The sequence below is a fragment of the Cyprinodon tularosa genome, unplaced genomic scaffold, assembly GCF_016077235.1.
Source record: "Cyprinodon tularosa strain WSP-4 unplaced genomic scaffold, ASM1607723v1 ctg1045, whole genome shotgun sequence".
Classification (NCBI taxonomy): Eukaryota; Metazoa; Chordata; class Actinopteri; order Cyprinodontiformes; family Cyprinodontidae; genus Cyprinodon; species Cyprinodon tularosa.
Window position 1 is genome coordinate 89349 of NW_024037833.1, and position 19601 is coordinate 108949.

The following is a 19601-nucleotide window of genomic DNA, read 5'->3' on the forward strand; positions in this document are numbered from 1 at the left end:
TCCTGGTATGTGGCTGCGTTGACCCTGGACCTCAGAAAACACAATGGACCAACACCAGCAGATGACATGGCACCCCAAACCATCACTGACTGTGGAAACTTTACACTGGACTTCAAGCAACGTGGATGAAGTGCCTCTCTTCTTTTCCTCCAGACTCTGGGACCTTGATTTCCAAAGGAAATGCAAAATTTACTTTCATCAGAGAACATGACTTTGGACCACTCACCAGCAGTCCAGTCCTGTTTCTCTTTAGCCCAGGCAAGACGCTTCTGACGCTGTCTGTGGTTCAAGAGTGGCTTGACACAAGGAATGCGACAGCAGAAACCCATGTCTTTCATACGTCTGTGTGTGGTGGTTCTTGAAGCACTCACTCCAGCTGCAGTCCACTCTTTGTGAATCTCCCCCACATTTTTGAATGGGTTTTGTTTCACAATCCTCTCCAGGGTGCGGTTATCTCTCTTGCTTGTACACTTTTTTCGACCACATCTTTTCCTTCCCTTCGCCTCTCTATTAATGTGCTTGGACACTGAGCTCTGTGAACAGCCAGCCTCTTTAGCGATGACCTTTTGTGTCTTGCCCTCCTTGTGCAAGGTGTCGATGGTCGTCTTTTGGACAACTGTCAAGTCAGCAGTCTTCCCCATGATTGTGTAGCCTATAGAACTAGACTGAAAGACCATTTAAAGGCTTTTGCAGGTGGTTTGAGTTAATTAGCTGATTAGAGTGTGGCACCAGGGGCCATCAATTTTGAACCTTTTCACAATATTCTAATTTTCTGATATGATGAATTTGAGATTTTCATTTGTTGTCATTTGTAATCATCAAAATTAAACAAAATAAACATCTGAAATATATGAGTTTGTATGTAATGTATGAATATAATATACAAGTTTCACTTTTTAAATGGAATTACTGAAATCAATCTACTTTTTCATGATATTCTAATTTTATGACCAGCACCTGTATGTAGATATTGCACCAAAAACCAGACATTTGCAGCTAGAATAGTCATTTACCACATTAGCAATCTATAGAGTGTATTTCTTTACAGTTAAGAGTAGTTTAAAGTTATCTTCATTGAAAAGTACAGTGTTTTCCTTCAAAAATAAGTTTCAATGTGACCCCAAACTTTGAAGGGAAGTATGTATATATATATAGATATAGATATGGGGAGCAATCTTACTTAACTCTCTTATATGTGCTTAAATAAAATGCTAACAAATATAGCTTAAAATTGTTTCCTGGGTATTCAAAGTACAGTTTCAAAACTTTATGCACATGATTGATCTGCTGAGTTCCCTCATTGTTTATAGCAAGCCAAGTTTATTTCTATAGCACAATTCAAAGTGCTTTACATGAATTAAACGGTAAAGTAGAAGAAAAATAAAAGCAAGTAAAGATTAAAAAAAATATGATAGAGCAGCAAGTAAAAACCAAAAAAGTCCATCAGTCAAAGGCAGCTCTAAAGTAACGGGTTTTTAACGCTGACTTCAAAGAACTCAGGCTTTCATCTCTTTTCCAGTTTGCTGGGAGTTTGTTCCAGATCCGTGAAGCATAGATGCTGCTTCTCCATGTTTGGTTCAAGTTCTAGGTGGACAGAGTGGGGTGGAACTAGAAGACCTGAGTGGTCTGGGAGGTAAATCCACTAACAACAGATCTGTTATGATCTATTCAGGGATTTAAATTTTTTTTTTACTTCCCCCCTCTCAATCAGTTTGTATTTATGGGAAGTATGGAGAGAAAACTAAATACATCCCAGTCAGAGCTGCTGCTGACGCATCACACCCCCATAAAATACACAGAAATTAGAAAACTTTTAATGATTCAAATTCACATTTAAAGTGTTAAATATTAAATGAATGAAGATAAAAATGTTTGCCATAACATCTCTAAGCAAAGCTGAAGCATGTGGCTCTGCTGACATGAGAAGCATGGAGCAGCTGATCAGAGCTCCTTTCATTTCCTATGTTTATGTGCATCCTGCAAACCTTTAGACATATATAAGAAAACACTGAAATTAAATTCAATAAAAATCCAAACCTGGCAGCAGATTGTGTTTAAAACTTCTCTTTCCTTTCAAAACGACTTGCTCTACTTTCTCCAAAATTGATATATTCAGATTAGGGCTGAAAGTATTAATCCGATTAATTGTGATTAATCGATTATTGAAATAAGGGTCAACTACTTTAGTCGTTGATTAATCGTTAACTGGAATTTAGAGACTGTAAAACATGTCTTTAGCTGACAGAGCAACCAACTTAGAGCAGGAATTATACCAACATTCAGGGGGGGGATTTACCATTAGGCAATACTAGGCAGCTGCCTCGGGCCCCAAGTTCCTTGGGACCAAATAAAATTCATTGCTATAGTTAATGCATCTATTCCTTATTTGTGCACATTAATGATGTTTTTGATAAAAATCCTTTCCTCAAAATGCCATCAGAACGCTGATAATATTAAGTGTGTCTCAGCCCCCCCCTTCAGTGTCCACCATATTGGATCAGTCCATTTGCTGCACATGTTCAGAAAGGTCCAAACAGACAGCAGCAAACCATTTGAAAACAAACCATGCAAAGAGCAGTGTTGCCAACTTAGCGCTTTAGTCGCTATATTTAGCCACTTTTCAGACCCCTCTAGCACTTTGATTTCTAAAAAGCTCCTAGCGCCAAATCTAGAGACTTTTTTTCTGCTACTGGAGACTTTGGAGACAACATCTAAAAGCAGCGAACTCTGCTCTCCAGAGCGAGTAGATTGGTAACCCCGCCTCCTGCTCTCCTCTATCTTGTCTGCTGTCATGATTCATGCAGCTATTATTTCATCCAAATGAAAAATGGAGAACAGATAAGCAGATCATGGCTTGTCTACAGTGAAAAGAAGGACTGGGTTATTTACTTTGGCCTTTTTGGAAACACAGGAAGGAGCAATCAGCTAAGTGAGCTTAGTGCTTGGAAAAAATCTTTCATTCCTTTAGAGACAGCATGAAAAGTCAGCTGAGTACAAAACATAGAGAGGAAAACAAGAAGAAAAGGGACAAGAAAAAATAAATCCGCCCCTGCCAACATTTATAAAGAAATTAAGATAAAGATCTTTTTCGTCCATCAATATTCTCCAATCAGAACTCTTTAAGTGAAGAAGCCTGGTTTAATTTAGGGGGCAAAAAAAATTGTATTTATGGAACCTTTTCCTATCTACAGAAGAGGATTAGGGCCACTGAAAAAAAAAAGGTTCACATGTTTTTAAATATTATTTCCATTTAATATGGGAAAAAAAGTCTTATGAATTATGACTTAAATCTCAGAATTCTGAGATAAAATTTTGAATTCCGAATTTGGGGCCCTAGGCAAAGACGGGCAGGGGGCCCTCTGAATTAAGAAGACAACACATTAAGCAGAGACATTATACAGATAGATAGATTTTAATAGTATGGACATCCATTATTTGTTCAGAATTCTAAGACTAACATCAGATTTCTGAGAAAAAAAGTTGGCATTCTAAGATTAGAGTAGAAATTCTGAGAATAAGGTCAGAATTCTGACTTTTTCTCCATATTAAACTGAAATAACATTGAAAAAGTAGCTTTTTTATTTTTTGAGGGGCCATAAATCATCTCCTGTAACTATCCGATTATCAAGCAGTTAATAAAAAAAATAACAAATTAATATTTGCATAATAATAATTTCTTTCAGCCCTAATTCAGACATTCTTGTAATTTTATCTGTGTCTTTACCGCTCAGAGGTTTACGGAAGAGGATTAGGGCCACTGAAAAAAAAAATTAACTGATTTTTACATTTTATTTCAGTTTAACATAGGAGAAAAAGTCAGAATTCTGACTTTAATCTCAGAATTCTGACTTTTTTCTCAGAATTCTGACTTTTTTCTGACAATAAAAGTCAGAATTCTGACTTTTTTCTGACAATAAAAAAGTCAGAATTCTGATATTAAAGTCAGAATATATTTAATGTGACCTTTATTTTGAAAAATGTAATGTGACTTTTATTTTGAAAGTATGAACCGGAAGCCCGGAAGCTCGTGGGCTAGCTTGACGCAGCTCCGGGGCTAACCAGTCAGACGGCTCAGCGCTGTCCGCTCTATCCTGTCAACAACACCGCAACCTGAGACGGGAGAGTCGTTCGGCTACAGCAGCTCGTTTAGCCGCGCTGCTAACCCCCTGGATGAACCCACCGAGGCTCCGGCTTGTTAGAAGGATAGCCCGGCTTTGGAGCTGATTCGACGGCGGCGGGAGGAAAACAAGCCGACCTCTCCTCCGGTTGGTGAGTTGTCTCCTAATGGATGGACCATGGAGCCTCGCTCACTGTTTCCATTTTGGAAGTTCAGCTCCTTGGACTGTTAGCCTCCGGATGCTAGCCAGCGGAGGGTTTACCTGAACCGGCCGCTCTAAAGGCTGAGCTCAGGTGGAGAAGTTCTCCTCCTGGTCCGGTTCTATGCGGGGTTAACTGGACCAGTTATCAGGAGAGCAGGAATGAGTTGGGAGGGAGGAAACAAGGAAGAGATCAAACTGGACCCAGTGGGGGCTGCTACTGGGAGAAGTGGAAACATTTGCTAAAAATCTCTCTGATTCCAGCTTCTTTTTCCTCTTTTATCCTTAAATAATCCAAACCCTGAAACCTCAGAGGGAATCAGAGCTGCAGGATTAATTAAACTCAGCTGCAATAAAACATTTAAAAACTTCAGGATTTATTGTATTAAACATGCCGCTGAGCTGTTCCTGATTATAAATTAATTATTTCAAACACTTCATGCTGCTGTTTGATTAAACTGGAACAGATCAAAGGTCTCACTCAGGATTTATGATCATTAAAAAACATTTTCTCACCATATTTTATGTGAAGGGAAGAATAATCTGAGCAAAAGCTGCGAAAAAACAAAACTTTATAGATTTATTTTAGCTGTTTTTATAATTAATAAGTTACAGAAATGAACACATTTATGAATTAATTCGCTTTCTAATCAACCGTTAATCACTTATATAAAATTAAAGAGAGCAAAACCAAATTAGTTTTTTTTTCTATTTTAACAATCTTTAAAAAAAGTTTCTCAACCACCGGTTGTAATGTGGGATAGTCTGACTACTTTGATAATTTTTAATAGTTTTTTCCCCTTATTAAATAATGTAAAATAATTTTTTTCTCCTTTTTGATGCAGCTGTCTGGTTTATCTGAGCACTGATGTTCAACTAAATCAGACTTTGAACTCTTCTTTTATGTTTTTACTGCAGACTTTAGGACATAAAACTGGATAAAGATGGTAGATTTGAATCCAACAGGAAATACCAGAAATCTAAAACATATCAGGCAGAGTTTATCTATTTGATATCAGCTTGAAAAAAAAAGCCACTAAATTATGAGCTGCTGGTCTTTTATTAACTTAAACTAAAGTCTTCAGTTTTAATGCAGTAAAAATAAAAAGGATCAATTTTAAAGTTTTATCCCTTCATTTCTTTCTGTTAAAGTTTCTCACATCACTTCTCAGATTCTGTCTTTCCACTGGGCCCGTTTAGCCAGTGTTCCCATTACTGGTTTTTCTGGCCCTGTACCTGCTGGAGGGGGGGGGGGCTATGACGAAATCACTCTGATTGACTGTTAAATATAAAGCAGCGGGTCAGAACCAGAACCCTCAATAGAAACAGCTGATTGGTTCTGATCAGGGATTGGCCGCTTAAACGCTGAGATCCAGCTAGGGCTGAAACTATTAACCTGGTTAATTAATCGATTATTGAAATAATCAACTAATTTATAAATCAATTAATCGTTAATTGGAGTATAGAGTCTGTAAAACGTGTCTTTAGCTGGCAGAGCGACCTACTTAGAGAAGGAATTATAGCAAGATTGTAAAAACAATAGGTAAACATTTTACATTTAAGATAAAAATCTTTTTCTCCTGTCAATCTGAAAAAGAATAAAGACCTAAAATTACGAGAAATAAATCCCAATGAGAATAGTCTGTCAATCTGCTCTATCCGGTATAGAATAGAGTATATAGTTATAGAATAAAGTCAAAAAGTTACAAGAATAAAGTCGTAAAGTTACAAGAATTAAGTCTTAAAATTACGAAAATAAAGTCTTAAAATTACGAAAATAAAGTCTTAAAATTACGAAAATAAAGTCTTCAAATTATGAGAATAAAGTCGTAAAATTATGAGAATATGTTGTAAAATTAGAGAACAGAGTAATAAAATTAAAGAACAAAGTCGTAAAATTACGAAAATAAAGTTGTAAAATTACGAGAATAAAGTAATAAAATTACGAGAATAAAGTCGTAAAATTACGAGAATAAAGTCGTAAAATTACGAGAATAAAGTCGTAAAATTACGAGAATAAAGTCGTAAAATTACGAGAAAAAAGTCGTGAAATTACGAGAATAAAGTCGTAAAATTACGACAATGAAGTCGTAAAATTACGACAATGAAGTCGTAAAATTACGAGAACGAAGTTGTAAAATTACGAGAATAAAGTCGTAAAATTACGAGAACAAAGTCGTAAAATTATGAGAACAAAGTCGTAAAATTACGAGAACAAAGTCGTAAAATTACGAGAACAAAGTCGTAAAATTACGAGAACAAAGTCGTAAAATTACGAGAACAAAGTCGTGAAATTACGAGAACAAAGTCGGAAAATTACGAGAACAAAGTTGTTAAATTATGAGAATAAAGTCGTAATAGTAAGAGAATAAAGTTGTATTTTATGCCAACTCTTCCAAGAAGCCCCTTCTTCCCTAAAGTGAGGAATGTGGAGCATCATGGGAAGTTATACTTTAGCATCGGTTTGACAAATCAGAATTTTTTTTTCCTCTGAACTCAGGTTGCTGATTGGTGGAGCGGGTCGGCCGTCATCTGCTGGGCGGAGCTCCAAGCCTTCTTTCTGAAATGTGTTGCTGTATGATGACTTTATTTTCGTAATATTTACTTTATTCTCAAAATGGAAAAAAAAGTTAAAAATCTCTAGCCTGGCCCTGATTTTGCGTCGTAATCCAGAAACCCTCAAGTGGAAAAGTTTGAGTCTCACCTGGTTTAATTTCGTAAAAGGAACCTTTTTTTCCATTCGATTATTAATTGATTAATCGAGAAAATAATCGTTAGCTGCAGCCCTAAATGCCACCCGGTTTCCATGGAAACATGTTTCTGCTGAATCACAGGTTATCTGGGGGTAACAGTGTTTTTATTGGGTCCCCTGGAAGGAGAACCAGACGGAGGTTGGGTTCCTGAACTGGGATGAGAAAAGTTTCCTGTATTTAACGTTTTAAATAAACATAATTAAATCAGAGATCCACTGATCCAGGATTATCCCTGGCATCAGTCTAACCATCCACATCCTTTAATCTCATTTTGCTTCTTGTTTTTCTCCATTACCATAATAAAATAATGATAGCGACTCTGAATTTAATGAAAATAAACCTTTATTAAGACATTCAGCCAAACATTAACAGAAGGAGGGGGGTGCCAATAAGGACTTCCTGATCCATTACGGCCCCATTCCGAATCAGCCTTACTTTTTTTTCCTGTTGTGGATTATTAGAAAAGGTTTGATGAGGTGATTTTACTGAAACAAAGAGCAGCTGACCCATTAATTACCAAACATTAGAGGCTTTCTATTCGTTCGCTTTTATCAGAGATTTTAGACGCAAATCTTCCAATTTTCTGATATCAGAATAATTCATATCGGGATATCCTTAAGAAGTAAAAGTATAAGTCTCACTTTTGAGTATGAAAGTGAGACAATTTACCAATAAAATAAAGATTATTTATGTTTTCAATAAGAGAAAAAAAACAACACAAGTCTATAATAACTAATAGTTTTGTTTTAACTGCATCCATTTTCCTTCTGTTTTATAGATAATTTTCTTATTTGAACAGATCAGTTTGAGTGACTTGTGATTCACTGATTGATTAAACGGCTGCATCGATGAGCCGCTGCTGAAACCGGCTCATATCGACCCGTCATGTTCTCTGCCTCCAGCGTACAGAGTCGTTTCTACGGTTCTACTCAGCAGGTCGGAGAAACGCGTAGAACCCTTCGTCCTCGGAGCCTGGCGGCTGCGTCTCTGCGCTAACATCAATAACACCTGTGGGCTCTGTGATGGTTTCTGAGCTTATTGGTTCCTCGTTAGCAGCTTTTGATGCTTTGTCTGACTCCTGCCTCTGCTTTAGGACCGGTTTACCTTAAAGCTCTGAGGGAAATTCTTCTGAAAACCGGCTGGACCAGGTGACTGATTGGGTTTCCTTTGCTGTCTAAACAAAAGCTGCTGCCCTCCTTCATGGTCTGTCTGCTAAACATCCGATGGATCTGGGCCTGTTCATGACGGAGGGATGGATTAAACCCGTCCCCGTCTCTCTGAGGGGAATCCGTCTTCAGAGATGAACCGAGGCGGTCCTGATCCCTGATGATTTCTCCCCACCAGCCGTCAGACTAAATGTTTAGCATTCCTTCTTAGCGAAGGCGTTTCCTGCCGACGTGAAAAGGTCATTTTTTTCAGCTCTGCAGCGTGCGGCTCTCTGTCCTCATTCCTTTCAGCAAACAGGAGAGTTAACTGCACTTCTGAGGCCCTCAGATTGATTTTTGCACGGGCGTATGAGGAGTAACCCGCAGCGAGGTTTGAGGAGTCGTGATCGGGACCTCGATGCAAATCACTGGGATCCAGCAGGGCCGAGGCGGAGGATTTCCTGCAGCGTTTTTTGCTGTTTTACATCTGAATGTATGTCATAGTTGACTCCAACGCATGGGCGGGTCTCTGTTTACTCAAGTCAGAGTGAGCGTGCATTTTATCATCCATCCGCCGCGGTGACGCCACAGATGGACAAGCTTTTATTGGCTCTGCACAGATTTTTTTTTCTTTTAGCTCGCTCTCAAATCAGAAGCTGCTGTTGACTCCAAGTTTGTTTCTCTCAGGCACCTAGGCCGCCGTTTTCTGGCCCTTTAAGAGGCTCTCTGATGTCTGATAATGCTTTCCACATGTTCCTCAGATGAAAGAAGGAAATTCTAGAAACCTTTTTGATCTGGGATTTAAATGACAGGTCCTGATCAAAAACAACACCAAGATTTTTTACTTTATTATCTGAAATCAGTTTAATCCCATCCAAATGAAGTGACTGGCTAATCAGCTTCTTTTTCAGAGACTCTGGTCCAAAGACTATAACTTCTGTTTTGTCTGCATTCAGAAGCAGAAAGTTAAGAGTCATCCAGGTTTTTATGTCTTCAAGACATGCCTGTAATCTATGTAATGGGTTAGCTTCATCTGGATTTATAGACAGATATAGCTGGGTATCATCAGCATAACAGTGGAAATTAATCCCATGCTGTCTAATAACTCTACCAATTGGGAGCATGTATAAAGTAAAGAGAATTGGTCCTAGCACTGATCCCTGTGGTACTCCACAGGTAACCTTTGAGCGTGTTGAAGATCTATCATTAACATGATCAAACTGAATTCGATCAGATAGATAAGATTTAAACCAGTCTAGTGCTGTTCCTTCAATTCCAACAAAATATTCAAGTCTTTCTAAAAGAATATTATGGTCAACTGTATCAAATGCAGCACTAAGATCCAACAGGACGAGCACAGATACAAGTCCATTATCTGAGGCCATGAGAATATCATTAGTGACTTTCACCAGAGCTGTTTCAGTGCTATGATGAGCTCTAAAGCCAGACTGAAACTCTTCAAAAAGTTCATTATGGTGGAAGTGATCGCAAACTTGTTTGGCAACTACTTTCTCAAGAATTTTGGATAAGAAAGGAAGATTGGATATACAGGTGCTGGTCATAAAATTAGAATATCATGAAAAAGTAGATTGATTTCAGTAATTCCATTTAAAAAGTGAAACTTGTATATTATATTCATACATTACATACAAACTCATATACACTATATTGCCAAAAGTATTTGCTCACCTGCCTTGACTCACATATGAGCTTAAGTGACATCCCGTTCCTAATCCATAGGGTTCAATATGACGTCGGTCCACCCTTTGCAGCTAGAACAGCTTCAACTCTTCTGGGAAGGCTGTCCACAAGGTTTAGGAGTGTGTTTATGGGAATTTTTGACCATTCTTCCAGAAGCGCATTTGTGAGGTCGCACACTGATGTTGGACGAGAAGGCCTGGCTCTCAGTCTCCGCTCTAATTCATCCCAAAGGTGTTCTATCGGGTTGAGGTCAGGACTCTGTGCAGGCCAGTCAAGTTCATCCACACCAGACTCTGTCATCCATGTCTTTATGGACCTTGCTTTGTGCACTGGTGCACAGTCATGTTGGAAGAGGAAGGGGCCAGCTCCAAACTGTTCCCACAAAGTTGGGAGCATGGAATTGTCCAAAATGTCTTGGGATGCTGAAGCATTCAGAGTTCCTTTCACTGGAACTAAGGGGCCAAGCCCAGCTCCTGAAAAACAACCCCACACCATAATCCCCCCTCCAACAAACTTTACACTTGGCACAATGCAGTCAGACAAGTACCGTTCTCCTGGCAACCGCCAAACCCAGACCCGTCCATCAGATTGCCAGATGGAGAAGCGCGATTCGTCACTCCAGAGAACGCGTCTCCACTGCTCTAGAGTCCAGTGGCGGCGTGCTTTACACCACCGCATCCGACGCTTTGCATTGCACTTGGTGATGTATGGCTTGGATGCAGCTGCTCGACCATGGAAACCCATTCCATGAAGCTCTCTGCGCACTGTTCTTGAGCTAATCTGAAGGCCACATGAAGTTTGGAGTTCTGTAGTGATTGACTCTGCAGAAAGTTGGCGACCTCTTCGCACTATGCGCGTCAGCATCCGCTGACCCCGCTCCGTCAGTTTACGTGGCCTACCACTTCGTGGCTGAGTTGCTGTCGTTCCCAAACACTTCCATTTTCTTATAATACAGCTGACAGTTGACTGTGGAATATTTAGGAGCGAGGAAATTTCACGACTGGATTTGTTGCACAGGTGGCATCCTATCACAGTTCCACGCTGGAATTCACTGAGCTCCTGAGAGCGACCCATTCTTTCACAAATGTTTGTAAAAACAGTCTGCATGCCTAGGTGCTTGAATTTATACACCTGTGGCCATGGAAGTGATTGGAACACCTGATTCCAATAATTTGGATGGGTGAGCAAATACTTTTGGCAATATAGTGTATTTCAGATGTTTATTTTGTTTAATTTTGATGATTACAAATGACAACAAATGAAAATCTCAAATTCATCATATCAGAAAATTAGAATATTACTGAAGACCAATAAAAACAAAGGATTTATAGAAATGTTGGCCAACTGAAAAGTATGAACATGAAAAGTATGAGCATGTACAGCACTCAGTATTTAGTTGGGCCTCCTTTGGCCTGTATTACTGCAGCAATGCGGCGTGGCATGGAGTCGATCAGTCTGTGGCACTGCTCAGGTGTTATGATAGCCCAGGTTGCTCTAATAGTGGCTTTTAGCTCTTCTGAATTGTTGGGTCTGGTGTATTGCATCTTCTTCTTCACAATACCCCATAGATTTTCTATGGGGTTAAGGTCAGGAGAGTTTGCTGGCCAATTAAGAACAGGGATACCATGGTCCTTCAACCAGGTACTGGTAGCTTTGGCACTGTGTGCAGGTGCCAAGTCCTGTTGGAAAATGAAATCTGCATCTCCAAACAGTTGGTCAGCTGCAGGAAGCATGAAGTGCTCTAAAACTTCCTGGTATGTGGCTGCGTTGACCCTGGACCTCAGAAAACACAATGGACCAACACAAGCAGATGACATGGCACCCCAAACCATCACTGACTGTGGAAACTTTACACTGGACTTCAAGCAACGTGGATGAAGTGCCTCTCTTCTTTTCCTCCAGACTCTGGGACCTTGATTTCCAAAGGAAATGCAAAATTTACTTTCATCAGAGAACATGACTTTGGACCACTCACCAGCAGTCCAGTCCTGTTTCTCTTTAGCCCAGGCAAGATGCTTCTGACGCTGTCTGTGGTTCAAGAGTGGCTTGACACAAGGAATGCGACAGCAGAAACCCATGTCTTTCATACGTCTGTGTGTGGTGGTTCTTGAAGCACTCACTCCAGCTGCAGTCCACTCTTTGTGAATCTCCCCCACATTTTTGAATGGGTTTTGTTTCACAATCCTCTCCAGGGTGCGGTTATCTCTCTTGCTTGTACACTTTTTTCGACCACATCTTTTCCTTCCCTTCGCCTCTCTATTAATGTGCTTGGACACTGAGCTCTGTGAACAGCCAGCCTCTTTAGCGATGACCTTTTGTGTCTTGCCCTCCTTGTGCAAGGTGTCGATGGTCGTCTTTTGGACAACTGTCAAGTCAGCAGTCTTCCCCATGATTGTGTAGCCTATAGAACTAGACTGAAAGACCATTTAAAGGCTTTTGCAGGTGGTTTGAGTTAATTAGCTGATTAGAGTGTGGCACCAGGGGCCATCAATTTTGAACCTTTTCACAATATTCTAATTTTCTGATATGATGAATTTGAGATTTTAATTTGTTGTCATTTGTAATCATCAAAATTAAACAAAATAAACATCTGAAATATATGAGTTTGTATGTAATGTATGAATATAATATACAAGTTTCACTTTTTAAATGGAATTACTGAAATCAATCTACTTTTTCATGATATTCTAATTTTATGACCAGCACCTGTAGGTCTATAATTGACCAAGTCATCTGGGTCAAGAGACGGTTTCTTAAGCAGAGGTTTAATTACAGCAACCTTAAAAGCTTTAGGTACATATCCCTGTAACAGAGATAGATTAATCACATCTAAAATGGAGGAGGAGATCAAAGGGAATACCTCCTTAAAGGCACACTATGCAACATTTTTCAGTTAATTAATGTGTTCCATAACGTTGTGGATGATTAAATGAGTCATTTCAGGTTGAACATAGGTTTTCTCGGCCGCCCTGGTGGTCTGTGGGGGAAATACTGCACTTGCAACTGCAGGAGCACCGACCCGCACCCACAGGCTCAGAAGTCTCGTGAGAGTCAGTCTTGCTTTACGGCGAGAACTGCTACACCCCCCAGTTAAAAGCATTCTCGTTGCTAGCACAGTGGCGATCTTTGTGCAGTTATGCTACGTTCACGCAGCAAAAGCACTGCTGCTTCATTTTTGCTGCTTGTACCAGTTAGTTCTGACGCGGCTGAAACAGCTTTGCTGCTCTGGCTGCGCGGTGCAAAAGTGTGTCTGACGCGCGTTTGGCGGAGCTTCACTATCCTTTCTCTGCCTTGCAGCTATATTTGCTGTGATCAGTGGGAATAAAGTAGTTTTAATATGTGTTTAAGTGAGAAAATACACCTGAAAACGTAATCAGTGCAGTCAGTTCATTCAGATTATTATCCTGCCTTCAATATTTTTTCTGTCGGAGCCGCTCAGACCCCCACATACCAGGGATGCGCCGAAAGTAGGGATCCCTTCATCAGCAGCCTCTCGCCGGGTTGCCTCCTCGCGGTTCACCACGACAGCTGGTAGGTGTTTTTCATCTAAATAATCCAAACTGCACATTCTGCCGGCAGATTTCTGCATTTTAAGTTAATTTAGGCATCAATAAAAGAGGATTGATCATCAGCGCTGTGTCTCTCTCCCTGCGTCAGATGCTTAGCCCGACGTCCGACGCGCTGCTTCAGCTGCTCAGACGTGCTGCGCCTGCAGCTCAAAACGCGCCGCGGGACCTTTTGCTGCGCCTTGACGCGCGTCAACCATTGACTTTGCATGTAAACTCGCTGCTTCTGTCGCGCCAGCTACGTCCAGTGTGAACGCAGCATTAGTCATTCGCTGCTAAGCTCAAAACAACCGCGCCTGGCTTGACGGAGAAACCAGGAGAACAGCTGTGCATATTTACGACAGTGCACTTTTACTTTCGCCCTCTGGGGGGAGCCTCGCTGGAAAATCAACACCGGTTGCATAGTATACCTTTAAATAACCTGGTTGGAACTGGATCTAACGTACAAGTTGAAGGCTTAGATGAAGACAATAATTTTGCTAATTCAGAAAGTTCAACTGGATCAAAGCAGTCTAAACCCGGTTCAGATTCCATGACTACCTCAGGTACAATCGCGGATAGAGGAGTGCTTATGATTTTATTTTTAATAAGATCAATCTTATTTATAAAGAATCCCATAAAATCATTGCTGCTAAGAGCAGGTGGAATGGACGGTTCAACAGAGCTATGGCTCTGGGTGAGTTTGGCAACTGTATTAAAAAGAAATCTAGGATTATTCTTATTCTTCTCTATTAATGAGGAGAAGTTTGCTGCTCTTGCTTTACAAAGGGTCCTCTTATACAGCAGTAAACCATTTTTCCAGACTAGGAAGGACTCCCGCAGGCCTGTGGAGCGATATTTTCTCTCCAGTTTCCTAGCATTTTGCTTCAAAGTACGCAGCTCTGCATTAAACCAAGGAGCAAGCTTTCTATTTTTAACGGTTTTCATTTTCAAAGGAGCTGCGTTGTTTAAGGCAGTACGCAGAGAACTAGCAACCCCATCAACAAAATCATCAACCTGTGAAGGGGAATAAGCTATGCTTTTGCACTCTGCAGCACTGCTCAGCGACACAGAGGAGAGAGAAAGTGAAGCAGATTCTTTAAAATTTATAACTGCACTATCTGATAAAGATCTACTAAAATGTAACCTTCTTTTGGGGGAGGAGAACTCTGTTAAAGTAATCCTAAAGGTTATTAGAAAGTGGTCAGAGAGGACAGGGTTGTGAGGAAATACTGTTATTTCTTCACATTCTATGCCGTATGTCAGCACAAGATCCAAAGTATGAAGATGAGAATGTGTGGGACTATTCACATTTTGAACAAAGCCAATAGTGTCTAAGATAGCATTAAAGGCTGCTCTTAAGCTATCGCCTTCAATGTCAGCATGGATGTTAAAATCTCCCACTATGATGACCCTGTCAGTATTTAATACCAAATCAGAAAGGAACTCTGAAAACTCATCTAAAAATTCATAGCAGGACCTTGTGGACGATACAAAGTTACAAAAAGAAGAGGTTTTCTTGCCTTGAAATTTGGATCAGGGAAATTAAGGGTTAAATGTTCAAAAGAGTTGTAGGTATTAATTGTTTTGGGAGTAATCAGTAAGTCAGACTGGAAGATTGTTGCTACTCCTCCTCCTCGCCCAGAACTTCTGGGTATGTGAAAATTTAAATAGCTTGAAGGAGTTGCCTCATTTATGCTCACATAATCCTCTTGCTGCAGCCAGGTTTCTGTAAGGCAAAACAAGTCAATGTGATTATCACAAATCAAGTCATTAACTAGTAGACTTTTAGAGGAAAGCGATCTTATGTTAAACAGACCGCATTTAATTGTTTTAACTTTTTCCCCAATTGGAGTTATTTTGATTTTAATTAGATTATCATGATTTACTCCTTTGGGAATCTTTGCTAATTTATTAGATTTTGGTCGTGGGCAAGACACCGTCTGGATGGAGTAAAGAGTGGGTAACAGTAGAGAAGCTGCAGAGATGTGTGTTAAACTACAACTCTGCTTCCTGGTCTGCACCCTGGGTGGTCAGGGTTTTGGAGGACTAATAAATGTGGCCAGATTCCTAGAAAGAAGAGCTGCACCATCCAAAGTGGGATGGATGCCGTCTCTCCGAATCAGACCAGGCTTTCCCCAAAAGGATTGCCAATTACTAATGTAGCCCACGTTGTTTTCAGGACACCACCTAGACAACCAGCGGTTGAATGACGACATGCGGCTATGTCATCACTGGTCAGATCAGGGAGGGGACCAGAGAAAATTACGGAGTCCGACATTTTTTTGGCAAACTTACACACCGAAGCAACACTAATTTTAGTGACCTCCGATCGGCGTAACCGGGTGTCATTACCACCAGCGTGAATAACAATCTTACTGTATTTAACCTTATCCTTAGCCAGTAGTTTCAGGTAGGATTTGATGTCGCCCGTTCTGGCCCCCGGCAAACATTTGACTATGGTTCCTGGTGTCTCTAATGCCACGTTTCTGACTATGGAGCTGCCAATCACCAGAGTGGGCTTCTCAGTGGGTGTGTCACTGAGTGGGGAAAACCGGTTAGAAACGTGAACGGGTTGGTGGTGACCAATGGGCAGAGATCCACGACTACGCTTTCTGCGTACAGTTACCCAATCGCCTGGCTGCTCAGGCACTTTTGGAGGACAGCTACGTGGGGGGCCTACTTTAACTCCTGGATGTTCAACAGCCTGAAGCCTGGATTCTAACTCTGACACCCTCGCCTCCAAAGCTACAAAAATACTACACTTATTACACATCCCATTATCACTAAAGGAGGCAGAGGAATAACTGAACATCTGACACAGAGAGCAGGAGAGAGGAGAGGAAGAAGGAAGAGTTGGAAAAGAGTCAAGGGAGGGAGAGAGAGAAGCCATAACAATTCTAAGCTAGCGCTAGCCTAGGCTAGCTACTCCTTGCTATCTGAAATAAAACCGTGTGAAACTGACAAGTGCTCAGTAGAAAAGTGCAGCAGAAGGTGCTATGTTTTAAATTAGTCAGTTAGTTACTTAGATACAGAGATATCACAGAGAAAATAACTTAACTTCAGATGGAGTTCTTCTGAACAGCTGCACACTCAGTTAATCCAAACAGGTAGTGAACAGGTCCAAAAAAAAAAAAAAATGGTGGTGAAGTGAGCAAAATCAAAAGATTGATGAGAACAGTGGCAGGTGAAAGAGTGGAAAGTCTCTCGGTAATGTTGGAGTTTCAAACAAATGTTCTTCCTGAAAGGGTAAAGTTATTTAAATTGTCCTTGTTTACAATTGTCTTTATTTAGAGGCCATTTTTGTTGCTTCTGATTATGTAGAGAAAAGTCTAAATTAAATTGCAATTTTGATTGAAATATATCCTAGGCAGAACGCGATCATTAATTAAGACACAGAGTGTCTTTTAGCACCTAATCTTCACGGCGATGAAACAGATTGATATGTTGTTTGTATATGTTTAAAAAAAGACATGATCATTTAAACTGGGGGAAAACATTGCATTAAATCGCAATATAAAGAAAAAAAATTGCAATTACCGGTAGATTATTTTTCAAAATCGTTCAGCCCTACCAGAAATACAATTGCAATCATATTATGAGTAACAAAAGCTTTCAATGACAGGTTAAAATTAGTTAATACACTAAGTCAATAGTTGCAGTGTTGACCTCTCTTCTTCAGGACCTCTGCAATTCTCCCTGGCTGCTCTCAATCAACTTCTGGACCAAATCCTGACTGATAGCAGTCCATTCTGCTCAATCAATGCTTGCATTTTATCAGAAGGTTTTCGTTTGTCCACCATCTCTTGATGATTGACCACAAGTTTCCAATGGGATTAAGATCAGGGGAGTTTCCAGGCCATGGACCCAACAACTCTCTGTTTTGTTCCCTGAGCCAGTTAGATATCAGCTTTGCTTTATGGCAAGGTGCTCCATCATGCTGGAAAAGGCATTGTTCATCAGCAAACTGCTCTTGGACGGTTGGGAGAAGTTGCTCTCGGAGGACATTCTGGTTCCGTTCTTTATTCATGGCTGTGTTTTTAGGTCAGACTGGGAGAGAGCCGACTCCCTTGGCTGAGAAGCAACCCCACACATGAATGGTTTCAGGATGCTTTACAGTCGGCATGAGACCAGACTGGTGGTAGCGCTCACCTGGTCTTCTCCCAACAAGCTGTTTTCCAGATGTCCCAAACAATGGGAAAGGGGATTGCTGAGAGAAAATGACTTTCCCCCAGTCCTCAGCAGTCCACTCCCTGGACCTTTAGCAGAATATCAGTCTGTCCCTGATGGTTTTCCTGGAGAGAAGTGGCTTCTTTGCTGCCCTCCTTGAGACCAGGACTTTCTCCAAGAGTCTCCGCCTCACAGTGCAGATGCACTCACACCTGCCTGCTGCCATTCCTGAGCAAGCTCTGCACTGCTGGTAGCCCGATCCCGCAGCTGAAATACTTTTCAGAGACGGTCCTGGCGCTTGCTGGTCTTTCTTGGCGCTCTGGAGCCTTTTTGGCAACAATGGAACCTCTCTCCTTGAAGTTCTTGATGATGCCATAGATTGCTGACTGAAGTGCAATCTTTCTAGCTGCCATTCTCTTTCCTGTTCGGCCATTTTTGTACAGTGCAATGATGACTGCACGTGTTTCTTTAGAGATAACCATGGTTCACAGAAGAGAACCAATGATGCCAAGCAGCAGCCTCTTTTTAAAGTGTCCAGTGGCGTCATTCTGACTGAATCCTGACAGATTGATCTGCAGCCCTGTCCTCATCACCACCCACACCTGTGTTAATGGAGCAATCACTGAAACCATGTTAGCTGCTCCTTTTAAGGCAGGGCTGCTATGACTTTAAATGTGTTTTGGGCAATAAAGTTCATTTTCTAGGCAAATATTGACTTTGCAATTAGTTGCCGTTAAGCTGATCACTCTTTATAACATTCTGGAGCAGGGTACCCAACCTTTTTTAAACCAACATCTACTTTTGAAGTTGATGGCATGCCGAGATCTACTAAGCCAAACACAAGGGATGGGCAGTATTTGTTTTTTATTTGCACAGCTGGAGAATAAACAGTAAGTCCAACAAACAAGGAAATTATCAATTGTGTCAAAAAAATAGGTTGCAAAAACAAAAGTTAACAATCTCATAAGATTTTTTTTTTTGTTTACTACTTTTCAAGGCTGCACTTTTAAAGAAAAAGATGAAATTGTCCAGAGAGCTGTTCCAAACTAAAATTCTTTTTGTTTTACACTTGTGTAAACAAAATGACAAATAAAATCTGTCTAAGTCTAAGATGACTTGAAAGCAGGAAGAAGGAGAAGGGAAGTCCACTATTTCAGAAGGATAAACTTCACTGGGCATTGGCATTGGCAGAGAAACTGACAGATGGATTAAAATTCAACAGGAAAACAGATAAAAATAGGAAAATACTAAGAACAAACTATGTGGATGCGAAGATGTAACATACAATTTTGGGCAAAAGTTCCAACAATCTTTTGAGGAATCTACCAAGGCTCAGCCGCCTGACGTCGGTGTGCAGCAGCAGATCAGTGTGGTCTGCACCTGCCTCCTCCAGCTGGGCACAGAATAAACGCCTCTGAAAACTCCCGGCCCGAACAGAGCCAGCGATCTTCATCTAACGTCCATGACATGCTTCATATTTAAAATATTGCCGCGCAGCTGTTGCTGATGAATGATGCAGCGGTAGCTCCAAAAATCCGGGAAAGTTTCAGACAGCTTTGACAGAGCAACGAATCCAGCAGTGCGCCCAACCATAGATGGAGCCCCATCAGTTGTGATAGATGTCTGCAGATTCCTCTTCACGCTTTAGAGTCCCTGGTAACAACCTAGCAACCGTGGCAAACCATGCCCAGCAATCAGCATGCATAAAAAAAGATTCCCTGCATACTTTTTATTTTTCATTTTATTATTATGAAAATACACATTGGCCTCTCGTGATCAATGATTGATAAATAAATAAATAGGTCTAAATTGTAAAACTTCTTGCGATCGACTGGTTGGGCACCCCTGTTCTGGAGTATATGCAAATTGTTGTTATAAAGACTGAACTGTAGACTATTAACATTTGAATCATTCTCAAAACTTTTGGCCATGACTGTAACCAGATTGTTTTCCAGTAAAATCAGAGTCTTA